Genomic DNA, 14514 nt, shown 5'->3' on the forward strand with positions numbered 1-14514 from the left:
TCAAAATCGCTATTGTTGAATGCAGGAACGCATACTAGGACATCCGGAATGGAATGCAGACTGCATCTTATTTGGACTTGACTGCACACTGCCCACAGTAAGACATTGCAAGGTAACTTCTTTCTAATTTGATTGGGATGAATTTAAAAATAAAATCATGCTGTAGAAGGGACACATTATGACAAAAGACAGTCCAGTTCCCTATGCTCACTGGTGTTAAAGAAAATCCAAGGTTTGGGGAATTCATTGTGGCTTCGAAAGAATTATAAGGATAGTTTTATAAACACTGTGAGGACACTTTCACTCTTACATCTGTTTTCAAGCTGTTTTCGAAACCACCATTTCAGTTGAAAGCATACCTGTGCAAGTGCAGATGTAACTGACTGACCTGCAAGGTAATGTCAGTTTTAATGACAAATCTTTTTACATTAAAACTGTACAAGACATCCTACCCGAGGTATTTCCCAACCCTCCTAAAGTGGTGTTCCATCGCTCATTCAACCACAACAACGTCCTAGTCCATCCCTGTACCACCCCCAATCCAATCCCTTACCATAAGGGTCATATCCCTGTGGAAGACCCAGGTGCAAAACCTGTCCAACCCAGCCACCCAGCATTTCCTATTCCAGTCCTGCCACAACCCATCAGGGGCTGGGCCACCTGTCAAAGGAGCCATGTCATTTACCAACTCTGCCACAATCATTGCACAGCTTTTTATATTGGTATGACTACTAGCCAACTGTCCACCATGATGAATGGCCACTGCCAAACTGTGGCCGAGAGCAAAGTAGACCACCCTGTAGCACAATGTGCAGCTGAACATAACACACTTGATTTCAATGGATGCTTCACTACCCGAGCCATCTGCATCCTTCCCTCCACCACTACTGCGCAGATGATAGTTATCCTTACAACACATTCTCCACTCCGGTAATTATCCTGACCTGAACCTATGGTAACACACTGTCCCCACACCCTCCACCCAACTGTTTCCATCCCTTCTGTCCTATCATTACCTCACGGTTCTTGTCTTCCACCCTGTTTATCTGCAGCCCTCTGCCATTGCATCTGCCTGTCTGTCCCCACACCTCTCCTTTTTTGTTCCTTTTTCTCCCACCTCCCTGTCCACAACCTCCTGACGCTGCACCTGTCAGCAGTGTAGTCCCTGCACACTCACCAGACAGCATTCATCTGTCTCCCCACCTGTACTCTACTATCACTTCCCCTTTGCCTGGTTGCATCCCACATGATGTTGCATCCTGGCCCGAGGTGCTGGAGTTGGCGGTTGTGTGTGCTTGCTTTGTGTGTGTGTGTGTGTGTGTGTGTGTGTGTGTGTCCTGTGTTCTCTTTACTGATGAAGGCTATGGCCGAAAGCTACAAGTGAGTGTCTTTTAATTGTGCGCCTCTGGAACTTGACGTGTCTTCTTTACGGTAAGTAGAAATCTATCTTTTCCTACATTGATAACTTTTTTGGCAGAAACCTGAAAACACCAATGATAGGGATCAAATAAGAACAGACCTGAAGGAAATGGAAATAACTAGGGAATAAGTAGGCTAAAGATGAAAGTCGAGAGCAAAACTAAAAACAAACTAAAACAATTAAAAAGACAAGTGCAGCATAGACAGAAGAAAGAAAAGAAAAACATACGGAAAGAATGAAAACCTATTGCAAAGAAAGGAGAAAAGATATAAGACATAAATTCATTCATGTCATCCTTATTAGGCCAAGCCATTAAAAAAGATACTGAACACACTAGATTTTCTGTGTGTATATTATGTACTAAAGATTAACAGTAACAGATAAACAGTATTAAACTGTTTAATAAAATAATCTTTTAACCAAGTGCTTGAAAATGGTCTAACAGCATTCCCAAATCTGCACAGTAGCATGGGAAAAAAGGCAGATTAATAGTTGCATGCACCACGTGTTATTCATAAAAATCATAGCAGTTGCCAACCCAGCGTCAAAGAAAGACATCGCAACAGTTCCCATTGGACTTCATCAGAACAGTGAGTGACAGATTCAGAAATGAGAGAAGAGCCGGTAAGAGGAATTCCATACCAGAAAAACTACTCTGGCACTTCTACAGCAACTCTATTTATTATTTATTCACCTTTATATATCCAAGGATGATCTCACAATGATACAGGACTTGTCAAGATAATACAATGCAAATCAGTAGGCAAAAATATACAGTGCACAGCATACGCAACACAGTTTATAAGGATAGGACAGTTAGCCTACAGGGATAGTACAGCTGTTCAGTTGAGGCCTCTATTAAGAAACTATCCCGACATTTGTGTTAGCAATCCAGGAAAACCACAGAAAACCCAAATCAGGATGGCCAGACCGACCAACTCAACCTTCCAGGTATTAGGCCAGTGTCTTAAAAGCTGCACTGCCTCATTCGGTAAGTCACCATTGTATAATGTTCTTCATTTACACAAAATTTGTTTCTGGTAACATGCAGTATAAAACGTAGTTTACCTCTTCATTGCCATACATACTGAGGACATCCACTGATGGCTCCTAGCCTATTCTGGTTACCTGGAATTAAAACACAGTTCCCCTCCTCACTGGCACAAACACTAAGACGGCCACATCTGTAACTGGAAAAACAAAAAAATGTTAATAGAACATATTGTAACCACCTTTCTTTGGCTGATGTCACCGTGCTATTTCTCTCTAGTGCAGATGTACCTGGACAGTTGAGGTAAGGACCTAAAATGGTAAGTTTAGAAACAGGACTGAAACTCAATGTTTTCAGAGGTGCTCTGCATTGCAATGTAGCTTGCTGTCCGGCTTTTGAGAGGGTGCGTTTCTGGATGAGGTATCGAATATATTGGTTCCCCCTACTTATACCTCCCGAGGAGATCACGAATGCAAAATTAGAGAGATTCGGTCGTGCACGAAGGCTTTCCGGCTGTCGTTCTTCCTGCTAACCGTACGCGACTGGAACAGAAAGGGGAGGTAATGACAGTGGCACGTAAAGTGCCCTCCGCCACACAGCGTTGGGTGACTTGCGGAGTATAAATTTAGATTAGATGTAGATGTCGATGAAAATAATGTACAGAGTGAGGCAAATAACAGTGGCCTGGGGACCAGTGTTCCAGGGTACAAAGAAACACAACAGAGGAAAGGAAATACAGTAATAACCTGAAAGCAGATGTTGAAAGTGACCACCATTCATCTCTTGGCACTTTAGGGCCCTCGTAAACAAACTGTTGAAGGCAGATTAAAGCTGGAGTGCTGGAATTGCTGCAGTCTCATCCGAAATGTTCTGCTGCAGTTCTTGAAGACTACGAGGATTGTTGCGATACACCTTAGATTTGAGGACTTCCCGCACAAAGTAATCACACACTGACAGAGCAGGTGACATGGATGGCCAGCTAGGGCCGCGAACGAACTAACCTGTGCTAGTAACTCTGCCAGGCTTGAAAACTGTGTAAATGTGCTCCTAGATTTGGCTGGTTGTATGGGCAGTTGCTTTGCTCCATCCTGTTGGGAGTAACTGAGCATCTTTTCCTCCTTTGTTAATGTTGCCACAAGTGGTTTCAAAATGTTGGCAATGTAATGTGCCGAAGTCAGAGGTGGGACTAATAATGCTATGTGCAGACACTGCACATCAAATCCCACCCAACCTTCTGATCGTGCAGTGGTGTGTCATGGAAATTACACAGATTCTCCATTGGCCCGAACCTGTGATTCTGTGAGTTGACATAATCACTCAGGTGAATCTAGGCTTCATCATACATAAAGAACAGATTCATGTCCGAGCCATTCATTGTTATCTCTGTGAACAGCCACTCACAAAACTGGAGGTACTGAGGAGCATCTGCTGCTTTTAATACATGAGCAACAGATACTTGGTAGGGATGCATGTGCAAATCCAAATGGAGTATTCATTCACACGAAGTGATCTGCCGATCTCTTGTGACAGGTGTCGAGTTCCTTTGGTAGGATTCTGAAGCATTTTCTGGTGAACTGTAGCCACATGTTCTGGAGTACGAGCATGTTTTGGAATGTTTTTTGACTTGTTAAAAACAGATCATGTCTGACGCTATTTTCGGACCAAGTATTGCACGGCACTCTTTGTTGGCACTTTGACACCATTAAACTTCTCAGCAAACAACTGGCCACACCGTTTCAATGACTTTGTGGTCATATACCTTTCCACAACAAACACCTCCTGCTCCATTGTGAGTACCATCACTTCCTTTTCCACCCCAGTGGCTAACATTGCTACCTCTGGATCACACGGTCCCGGGTTCGATTCCCGGCCGGGTTGGGGATTTTCTCTGCTCTGGGATGGGGTGTTTGTGTTGTCCTCATCATTTCGTCATCATCCTCACCATTCATGACAGTGGCTAGATTGGACTGTGAAAAAGAAAACTGGACTGTGAAAAAATTGGGACTTTGTACGGGCACTGTTTACTGTGCAGTTGAGCACCCTACAAACCAAACATCATCATCATCATCATCCTTTTCCACTGATCCACTCACACTGACACAGCCTGCACTACGCTCTGAACTGGTGTGGCTCACATGGTGGACATATATGTGGTGTGCACATCATCGAGTGTGGCTATGTTGAAATATGGCATCCCGGCTAAGACACAAGTTGAAAATATGATCACTACTTTTTATTTACTTAAATTTGCCATATTTCGTGACAGTACCTTTTCCGTTTGACGTTTGCAAGGCGATATTAGTCTTGGCTTCAGTTGTCTAAGTATGATTCCACAATGCATCGTTGTCAGCTGCAGAAAAGACGTGGTTCAACGTGTTTCTCTCATTTTGGTGTTTCAAATACAGTTTCTTCAAATGTAGTTTCTTCTTTTTAGTTAATACAAAAATAATAGTAACATAATTCAAAATTATTTATGACGGCGACCTTCACATTGTTCTTCCGTCAACACACACCAAGAGTTAGCTGCCGACTGACTATAGTCAAAGACGACTCCATCGTCAAAGATATTTTACACAATTCACAAGTTTCCATTTGCAATCAGTCTCTTTGCTATTCTTTGATACATTTTCTAATAGTAATCAATATGCTTTTACTCTCAAAAACAGAAGTAAATTAACATATAATAAGACAAATTATAATAAATTCTGACAAAAATATAAGGAAACATTTACAATTCGGTATCGACAAATACGGTAAAAAAATAACATCTCCCAGATCCATTACAATGTGCATGCATTCTTGTCCAATTGTATCCACTCGTCCAGTCACTTTTATTTGTCCCACCCTGTACAAACACTTGATGATAATGATTTGATGGACAGGGAAAGTAATAAACAGAAGAGTAGAAATGATGTAGGGTGCTTTGCTGTAAACTCAATAGGGTTTCCAATTTCATAAATCCTGCAATTACGTTTTGACTTTTAGCAATGATATACGCCGGTAAACTCAAAATGTGAGAACTATTCAAAAGCTGAGGTTAGGTTTGAGAGTAATGTGTAGGCACATTTTGGGAATCACTGGGAGGTACAGGAAATACATCAGTGAGTTAGGGAGCAAACCAGAGTGGAAGATACAATTACATCTATAATGGAACTGTGAGTGGGAAATGAAGCCAGGCTTTTGGGCTACAGATCAACCAACGAGGCTCTCGGCAGCATTCGAAGAAATAAGAAAAAAAGGGAAAAGTATGAACACAGCAACATTTCATTGCTGTAACAAACATCATGTCCACCATGGTAATTGCCATATACTAGCACAACTCACATTCCAGTTAGACTTTGTATACGTAACTTTAAAAAAAAAAAATAAATAAATAAATCCCTTTCCTTAAGGAGAAGGGTGGGGTCGTCTCTGTTCAGGAATTATTTTTCTCTTTACTTCTTCTTTTTTAATGTATTAGGTTAACATAACTTGTCTAGTGTTAACAGTAGTTTAGTTTTTAAAAAAGAAAATTATGTCTTTAAAAAGTACTTTTTTGGCATAAGTAGAGGTTAAACACTGTTACAGTTATGGAAAACTACATATAGTGCTAAAACATATTAAGATCAAAGAAAGAAAATTAAATTGTTTGTAGGGGAAGATAAAAAAAACATAATCATCACACAAAGATGAAACATAGGAGACACACACACACACACACACACACACACACACACACACACACACACACAGCTATTTTTGCTTTACATGGTATGTACATGATTTAACGTAAATTTGGTTTACATTGCTTCTTTTATTTTCATTTGTTTATTTATTTTATTAGTATACTTTAATATTAGACTGATGTCAATGCAGTCATCTGTTAAAAACTATCAACATTATCACCACTTTCATGGTGAGGGCCTAGGTGTTGTGGCAGTGGCACATCTTCCGTCGGAGTAAGCTGTTCTTCTGAGGTGTCACCATACTCGGTGCTGGTGTTATGTGCTATGATTGTTGGTGGATTGAAGTATTTGTGTCTGGACTTGGCTGTGTGTCTAGGTCACTGTGTCTGGATGTCACTCATGTCTCGTCTGTTCTGTAGGATGTGTCTTCTGAACCTGGCGTGAAGGGTTGCGAGTCTTGTCTGCAGTGGGACAGCTTTGGCTACAGTGTGGGTGTCATCAGCTGAGGTGCACCACAGTAGGTGGAGGATGCTTCACAGCTGGTGTTGTTTGGTGGTGTACAGCCATTCTGTTGCTGGTTATACCTGCCACGGGAGAGGCTATACAAGGTGGTCCATTGCTCATGATCGGGCCAAATATCTCACGAAACAAGCATCAAACGAAATAACTACAAAGAACAAAACTTGTCTAGCTTGAAGGGTGAAACCAGATTGCACTATGGTTGGCCCGTTAGATGGCGCTGCCATAGGTCAAATGGATATCAACTGCGTTTTTTTAAATAGGAAGCCCCATTTTTTATTACATATTTGTGTAGTACGTAAAGAAATATGAATGTTTTAGTTGGACCACTCTTTTTGTTTTGTGATAGATGGCACTGTAATAGTCACAAACATATGGCTCACAATTTTAGATAAACAGTTGGTAACAGGTAGGTTTTTTTAAATTAAAATACAGAACGTAGGTATCTCTGAACATTTTACTTTGGTTGTTCCAATGTGATACATGTACATTTGTGAACCTATCATTTCTGAGAATGCATGCTGTTACAGCATGATTGCCTGTAAATACCACATTAATGCAATAAATGCTCAAAATGATATCCGTCAAGCTCAATGCATTTGGCAATACGTGTAATGACATTCCTCTCAACAGCGAGTAGTTCGCCTTCCGTAATGTTCGCACATGCATTGACAATGCGCTGAAGCATGTTGTCAGACGTTTTCGGTGAATCACGATAGCAAATATCCTTCAACTTTCCCCACAGAAAGAAATCCGGGGACGTCAGATCTTGTGAACGTGCATTCCATGGTACGGTGCTTCGACGACCAATCCACCTGTCACGAAATATGCTATTCAATAGCGCTTCAACCACACGCGAGCTATGTGCCGGACATCCATCGTGTTGGAAGTACATTGCCATTCTGTCATGCAGTGAAACATCTTATAGTAACATCTGTAGAACATTACGTAGGAAATCAGCATACATTGCACCATTTAAATTGCGATCGATAAAATGGGAGGCCAATTATCCTTCCTCCCATAATGGCGCACCATACATTAACCCGCCAAGGTCACTGATTTTCCAGTTGTCGCAGCCATTATGGATTTTACGTTGCCAAATAGTGCATATTATGCCGGTTTGCATTACCGCTGTTGGTGAATGACGCTTTGTCGCTAAATAGAACGTGTGCAAAAAATCTGTCATTGTCGTGTAATTTCTCTTGTGCCCAGTGGCAGAACTGTACGCAACGTTCAAAGTCATCATCATGCAATTCCTGGTGCATAGAAATATAGTATGGGTGCAATCGATGTTGATGTAGCATTCTCAGCACTGACGTTTCTGAGATTCCCGATTCTCGTGCAATTTGTCTGCTACTAATGTGCGGATTAGCCGCGACAGCAGCTAAAACACCTACTTGGGCATCATCATTTGTTGCAGGTCGTGGTTGACATTTCACATGTGGCTGAACACTTCCTGTTTCCTTAAATAACATAACTATCTGGCGAATGGTCCGGACACTTGGATGATGTCGTCCAGGATACCGAGCAGCATACACAGTACATGCCCGTTGAGCATTTTGATCACAATAGCCATACATCAACATGATATCAACCTTTTCTGCAATTGGTAAATGGTCCATTTTAACACGGGTAATGTATCATGAAGGAAATACCGTGCGCACTGGCGGAATGTTATGTGATACTACGTACTTATACGTTTGTGACTATTACAGCACCATCTATCACAAAGCAAAAAAAGTGGTCCAACTAAAACATTCATATTTATTTACGTACCACACGAATATGTAATAAAAAATGGGGATTCCTATTTTAAAAAACGCAGTTGATATCCGTTTGATCTATGGCAGCACCATCTAGAGGGCCAACCATAGCCAACCATAGCGCCATCTGGTTTCCCCCTTCAAGCTAGACAAGTTTCGTTACTTGTAGTTTTTTTCGTTTGATGCTTATTTCGTGAGATGTTTGTCCCGGTCGCTATTAATGGACCACCCTGTATAATTCAACACTGCTCTTACATATGATTTATAAGTGCTGGTGGGACTTCATCCATGGAATTGTCTTTGTACAAGTCATATTAGTTTTTGTCTTTTGCATACTCTGCCAATGGTCTTTTTTTAGTGTGTCCTTCAATTTAAATATTTGTGTAGATGTTTGCCTAGGTAATTTGTATTGTTGATAGTGTCAGTGGGACATTCCATAGGTGGAGTTGTAGGTGCCTCACATCTTGCCACCTTTTCTGAGACAGGGCACAATGTCGAAACAGTATTGTCTGGGTCTTATTGGCACTACTCTACAAGTTGTAGACAACTTCTGCTACCTTGGATCTACTATAGAATCAAACATGTCTGTTGACAAGGAAATTGATGCTCGCATTGGAAGAGCTGCAACAACTTCTGGCAAACTCTCTACATGTGTTTGGAAAAACAACAAACTCTCTTTGAGCACCAAAATTCTTGTATATCAAACTTGTGTCCTGAGCATCCTTTTGTATGCATCGGAAACATGGACTACCTATGCCATATAAGAACGTTGCCTTAATGCTTTTCACATGCGTTGCCTGAGATCCATCCTCGAAGTAACGTGGAAGGACCGAGTGACCAACGAAGCAGTGCTATCTAAAACTGCAACAGTATTTCAGCTATCCTGAAGCAGAGATGACTCCGCTGGCTGGGACATGTCCACCGTATGGATCCTGACAGATAACTACATGAGGTGATGCTTGGAGAGATCTCTATAGCCAAAAGACCTGTAGGACGTCCTATATTGAGTTTCAAGCACTCCTGTAAACGAAATATGGAGAGCTTTGGAATCGACACAAACAGATGGGAGGCACGGGCTAGCACGAGACCAGAGTGGCGTGATGATATATCATCTGGAAGGTCGAAACATGACGAAGGCTTGTTAGACAGATTGAGGCAGAAAAAGCTTTGCAATGCTACCACTGCTCCCGCCTCAGCAGCCAGATACACTTGTGACAATTGTGGCAAGAGGTGCCGTGCTGCCATTGACGACTTGACTAGTCACATGAAAAAATGCAGCCCATATACACACAGACACTGCAACAATCATCTACCAAGATGTCGTGGCCAATATATATTGGCGTTTGGCTTTATTTGCCACTTTCTCATCTGCGTCTGGAGCGTGTCTATCTACTGGTGTGTCTGCCTCTGTTGTATATGGGTGGACCGCCGATAAGCAGTGCCATCTGGATGCAAGGCTAGTTTCTCATTATCCCTAGTGGTTTCTGGAATGTCAATAGTGTACGAAGTGTGGAGAAGGGGATCCAGATTGCCCCCTTGTGCTACACCTGCTTGTGATGTGAAATCATCTGAGGTGGCATCATTGACATGTTCTCTGCATAGTTTGTCTCGAAGTAGCATTCGTGTGAGTCTTACTGTTTTGGTCAGTGTTCCTATTGTCAGTTTGTACGGCAAGCCTTCATGACAGATTTTGTCGAAAGCACAGTCGGTGTGGAAGATAACCAGTGTGCCGTGTCCGGCGCTGCTAGATTTTGTCGCATCTGTTCTGTTGTAAGCCTTAGTAGAGGGTCATTCATTGGTATTTGTTTTCTGAAGCCAGCTTGTGTGTCTGGAAACATGTGGTTTTCATCATCGAACTTTGTCAGTTGGCGAGTATGTTAGAAATGAGATAGGTCTGTAAGATGTTGGGTCTGTCGGTGGCTTGTCTGCTATTGTGATCAGTATGACCTTGATCCTTCTCCATACCAGTGGTATAATTTCATTTATAAAGCAGTAGTTAACCAGTGTGGTTAGTGTTGGAGTATTATTGTCAGCAGGCACTTTCATATACAGGGTGTTACAAAAAGGTACGACCAAACTTTCAGGAAACATTCCTCACACACAAAGAAAGAAAATATGTTATGCGGACATGTGTCCAGAAACGCTTACTTTCCATGTTAGAGCTCATTTTATTACCTTCAAATCACATTAATCATGGAATGGAAACACACAGCAAAAGAACGTACCAGCATGACTTCAAACACTTTGTTACAGGAAATGTTCAAAATGTCCTCTGTTAGCGAGGATACGTGCATCCACCCTCCGTCGCACGGAATCCCTGATGCGCTGATGCAGCCCTGGAGAATGGCGTATTGTATCACAGCCGTCCACAATACGAGCACGAAGAGTCTCTACATTTGGTACCAGGGTTGCGTAGACAAGAGTTTTCAAATGCCCCCATAAATGAAAGTCAAGAGGGTTGAGGTCAGGAGAGCGTGGTGGCCACAGAATTGGTCCGCCTCTACCAATCCGTCGGTCACCGAATCTGTTGTTGAGAAGCATACGAACACTTCGACTGAAATGTGCAGGAGCTCCATCATGCATGAACCACATGTTGTGTCGTACTTGTAAAGGCACATGTTCTAGCAGCACAGGTAGAGTATCCCGTATGAAATCATGATAACGTGCTCCATTGAGCGTGGGTGGAAGAAGCTAAAATGAGCTCTAACATGGAAATTAAGCGTTTCCGGACTCATGTCCACATAACATCTTTTCTTTATTTGTGTGTGAGGAATGTTTCCTGAAAGTTTGGCCGTACCTTTTTGTAACACCCTGTATATAGTCCAGTTATGCTATCTCCACCTGGGGCAGAATTACCTCCAGCTTATGTGGCACTAATTAGTTCATCCTCTGTTACATCACATTTCAGTGTATCATCTTCCTCAGTCATTACCATGAGTGTCATTAATAGTTCTGCTATCTTTCTGGAGGTGGACTGTTTGAAATTGTTATCAAAGTTAATGTCTTTGGGGGAAAGAGTATACTTCTTCCAGTATGTTTTTAAAGGCTTCAGCTTTCTCTCTTTCATTGGTAATGGGTTTTGCGTCTAAGAGAATGTGCGAGCTGGGCTTAATTGCTTGTCCTGTAAGGGTTTTAAATTTCTTCCAGAACTTGCCACCATCACGAAAGTCTATCTGTCTACAAGTCTCACCCACTGCCTGCATTGATGGTCTGAAATTTTGCGCTTTATTTGAGCATTCATTCTATTCCATAGATGTTTGAATTATGGGTTATTTGTCCTTTTAATTTCTCTGTAAATTCTGCGTTTTTCTTGTATCAGTCTGACATCTTGAGAATAGTTGGTCTGTAGTTTCTAATTGTCTTTCATTGCACGCTTCCCCCAATGAGTGGAGTTAGCTGTTTGAGATACAGTCCATTAAAGGCCCAATTAAAACAATCTGACAGTGGGGCAAATTGGGGATCCCAATTAGGAGTAAATGGGAGGGAATTACCAGTTCTTGTACATACCCTACAAGCTAGGGAAACATCCTGAAAACCTTGGTCAGAACCATGTTGATTTATCTCTGGGACATTGTCCTTTACAGAGGACACCATCACAACCAAAAACTAAAATGTTGTGTATGTATAAAGTGCATCATCTTTCTGTGCTAAAGCCAACCTTAATGTGGAGTAACAAATGTCATTTTTTGTTCTGATATTGTAATTATGTAAATCATTGTTCCTTTTGACCTGTACTGGATTATTTACAATAAACTTCATGAGTTCATAAATACACTGTGAAACAGTAGTCAGAATGTCCAACTCCTTAAACAGATGTCTACAAGATGATCGTGATGATGATCATGATGATTGGTTTGTAGGGCACACAACTGCGCAGTCATCAGCTCCCGTTCAAAGTCACAATTTTTTCACAGTCCATTTTTTTTTTTCACAGTCCAATCTAGCCACTGTCACGAATGATGAGGATGATGATGAAATGATGAGGACGACACAAACACCCAGTCCCCGGGCAGAGAAAAATCCCCATCCCAGCCAGGAATCGAACCCGGAACCCCGTCATCCAGAGGTAGCAATGCTAGCCACAAGACCATGAGCTGTGGACCAAGATGATCAAGGTGAGCACCACATACTATTCTTATGGTTCATTTTTGATCAATGGAGACTTTTTTTTCTGAAAGGTGAGTTATCCCAGAACATTATTCTACATGACATTATTGAATGAAAATATGCATAATATGCCTACTTACTGATTTGTCTCTCCCCAAGATTTGCAATCATTCTAAGTGTAAATTGGCTAAACTAAATTGTTTTAGGTGTTCCAAAAAGTGCTTTTTCCAGTTCAAATACTCATAAATATAGTGTGTTCAAATTCTCGTAAATACGGAGACCTAAGCATTTTGATGTTTCCACCTTATCTATTATTTCCTCACCATGTGTTACATGTATCATTGGTGTAGTGCCCCTAGATGTGCAGAACTGAATATGCTGTCATTTTAAAATGGAGTGTGAGACCACTTGCAGAAAAGCAATCAATAATACTTTTAAAAATATTTATTATTTCTTCTGTTTTTGTACATATGCATGGGTTGATTACAATACTAGTGGAAGATTGTTTACATTTATGAGGAACAATAGCGGACCTAAGAAGGAGCCTTAGGGAACACCATTCATGCCCCCCCCCCCCTTTTTTTTCTCCCCAGCCAGAATTATGTCCCTGGACTATATTGATCGAATTACTAAATACAATTTTCTGCTTTCTTTTGGTTGGATATGACATTTTCCATTGATTGGCTATATCATATAGTCCATAAAACTCCAATTTATATAGGAGAATACTATCACTCACACAGTCAAGTGCCTCAGATAGGTTTCAGAAAATGCCAACCGGCCCTACTTTATTATGTAATGCTTGTAAAATTTTGTGAGTGAATATGTATGTGAGATTCTCAGTAGAGCAATTCTTCTGAAACCTGAAGTGTGATTTGCTGAGGATATTATTGTTGCTAAGGTGAGACTATGTTCTACAATACATCACCTTCTCAAAAATTTTGGAAAATGCGAAGTGGAACAGGTCAGTTGTTATTGCCATCCCTCTTATCACCTTCTTTAAAGAGACCTTTAACAACAGCATATTTCAGTCCTTCTGGAAAATTGCACTGTGTTAGTGATGCATTACGTAAGTCATTTCGTTAAGTCAGGGATTATTATATGGGAATAAATCTTTTTTTTTTTTTAGAGAGAGAGAGAGAGAGAAGAGAGAGAGAGAGAGAGAGAGAGAGAAAATATATAATTTTCTTAATTCCAGAAGGAGTACTTGGTGGTACATCCATATGATTGAATTTTATGAGAGTTACTTTCTCAACATACTGTTGTAATTTTCCACTTGAGCTGTTTGTCCTTATGCTTTATGCTATATTTAAGAAATTATTATTAAATATATTTGCTACCTGTGATTCATTATTTACAGTCCTTTCATTGAATTTGATAGTGATGCTATCCTGTTCTGTAGCTGATTGTTCTATCTCTTTTTTCACTACATTCAATATAGCTTTAATGCTGTTGTCAGAATTGCCGATTTCTGACATTATGTGCACATTTCTTGACTTTTAAATAACTTCTCTTCATAATTTTGAGCAGTTTAGTAGTGTGTAACTACTGCAATATCTCTTGTTGTTCTTCCCAACAGATACATTTCCCTTTTCCTTTCACAAAATTCTTTAAACCCTCTAGTGGTACATGTAATTTTTACATAGCTGTTTAATGTCCTTCTTGAATAGCTTATGTCGAAAGCAATTTTGAAATAATGATATTAATTTATCGTGGAATAGATTAAATTTTACGTTAGCATTTGGTTCGTTATAAATATCATCCCTTGTCATCTCTTGTGAACTGTTCTTAAACACATTTGTCCTGGAGTCATTAATTATTGTATCTGAGGAGTATCTGTACTGGATGCACTATGCTTATTTATCCTAAATAACTGTGCATCATGATCAGACAAAGCAATTTTTGCTGGGTAAACAGTTACTTTCTTACTTTCAGCTTCACCAAAGAAAACATTATCAGTCCTACTGTCTTTATCCACCAGTGTTGGCAAATTAATTACTGAGCTCAAATGGTAGGATCTGAATTGCTGTGCTGAAATTCTAGGATCCT

This window comes from Schistocerca americana, chromosome 11 (assembly GCF_021461395.2).
Source record: "Schistocerca americana isolate TAMUIC-IGC-003095 chromosome 11, iqSchAmer2.1, whole genome shotgun sequence".
Lineage (NCBI taxonomy): Eukaryota > Metazoa > Arthropoda > Insecta > Orthoptera > Acrididae > Schistocerca > Schistocerca americana.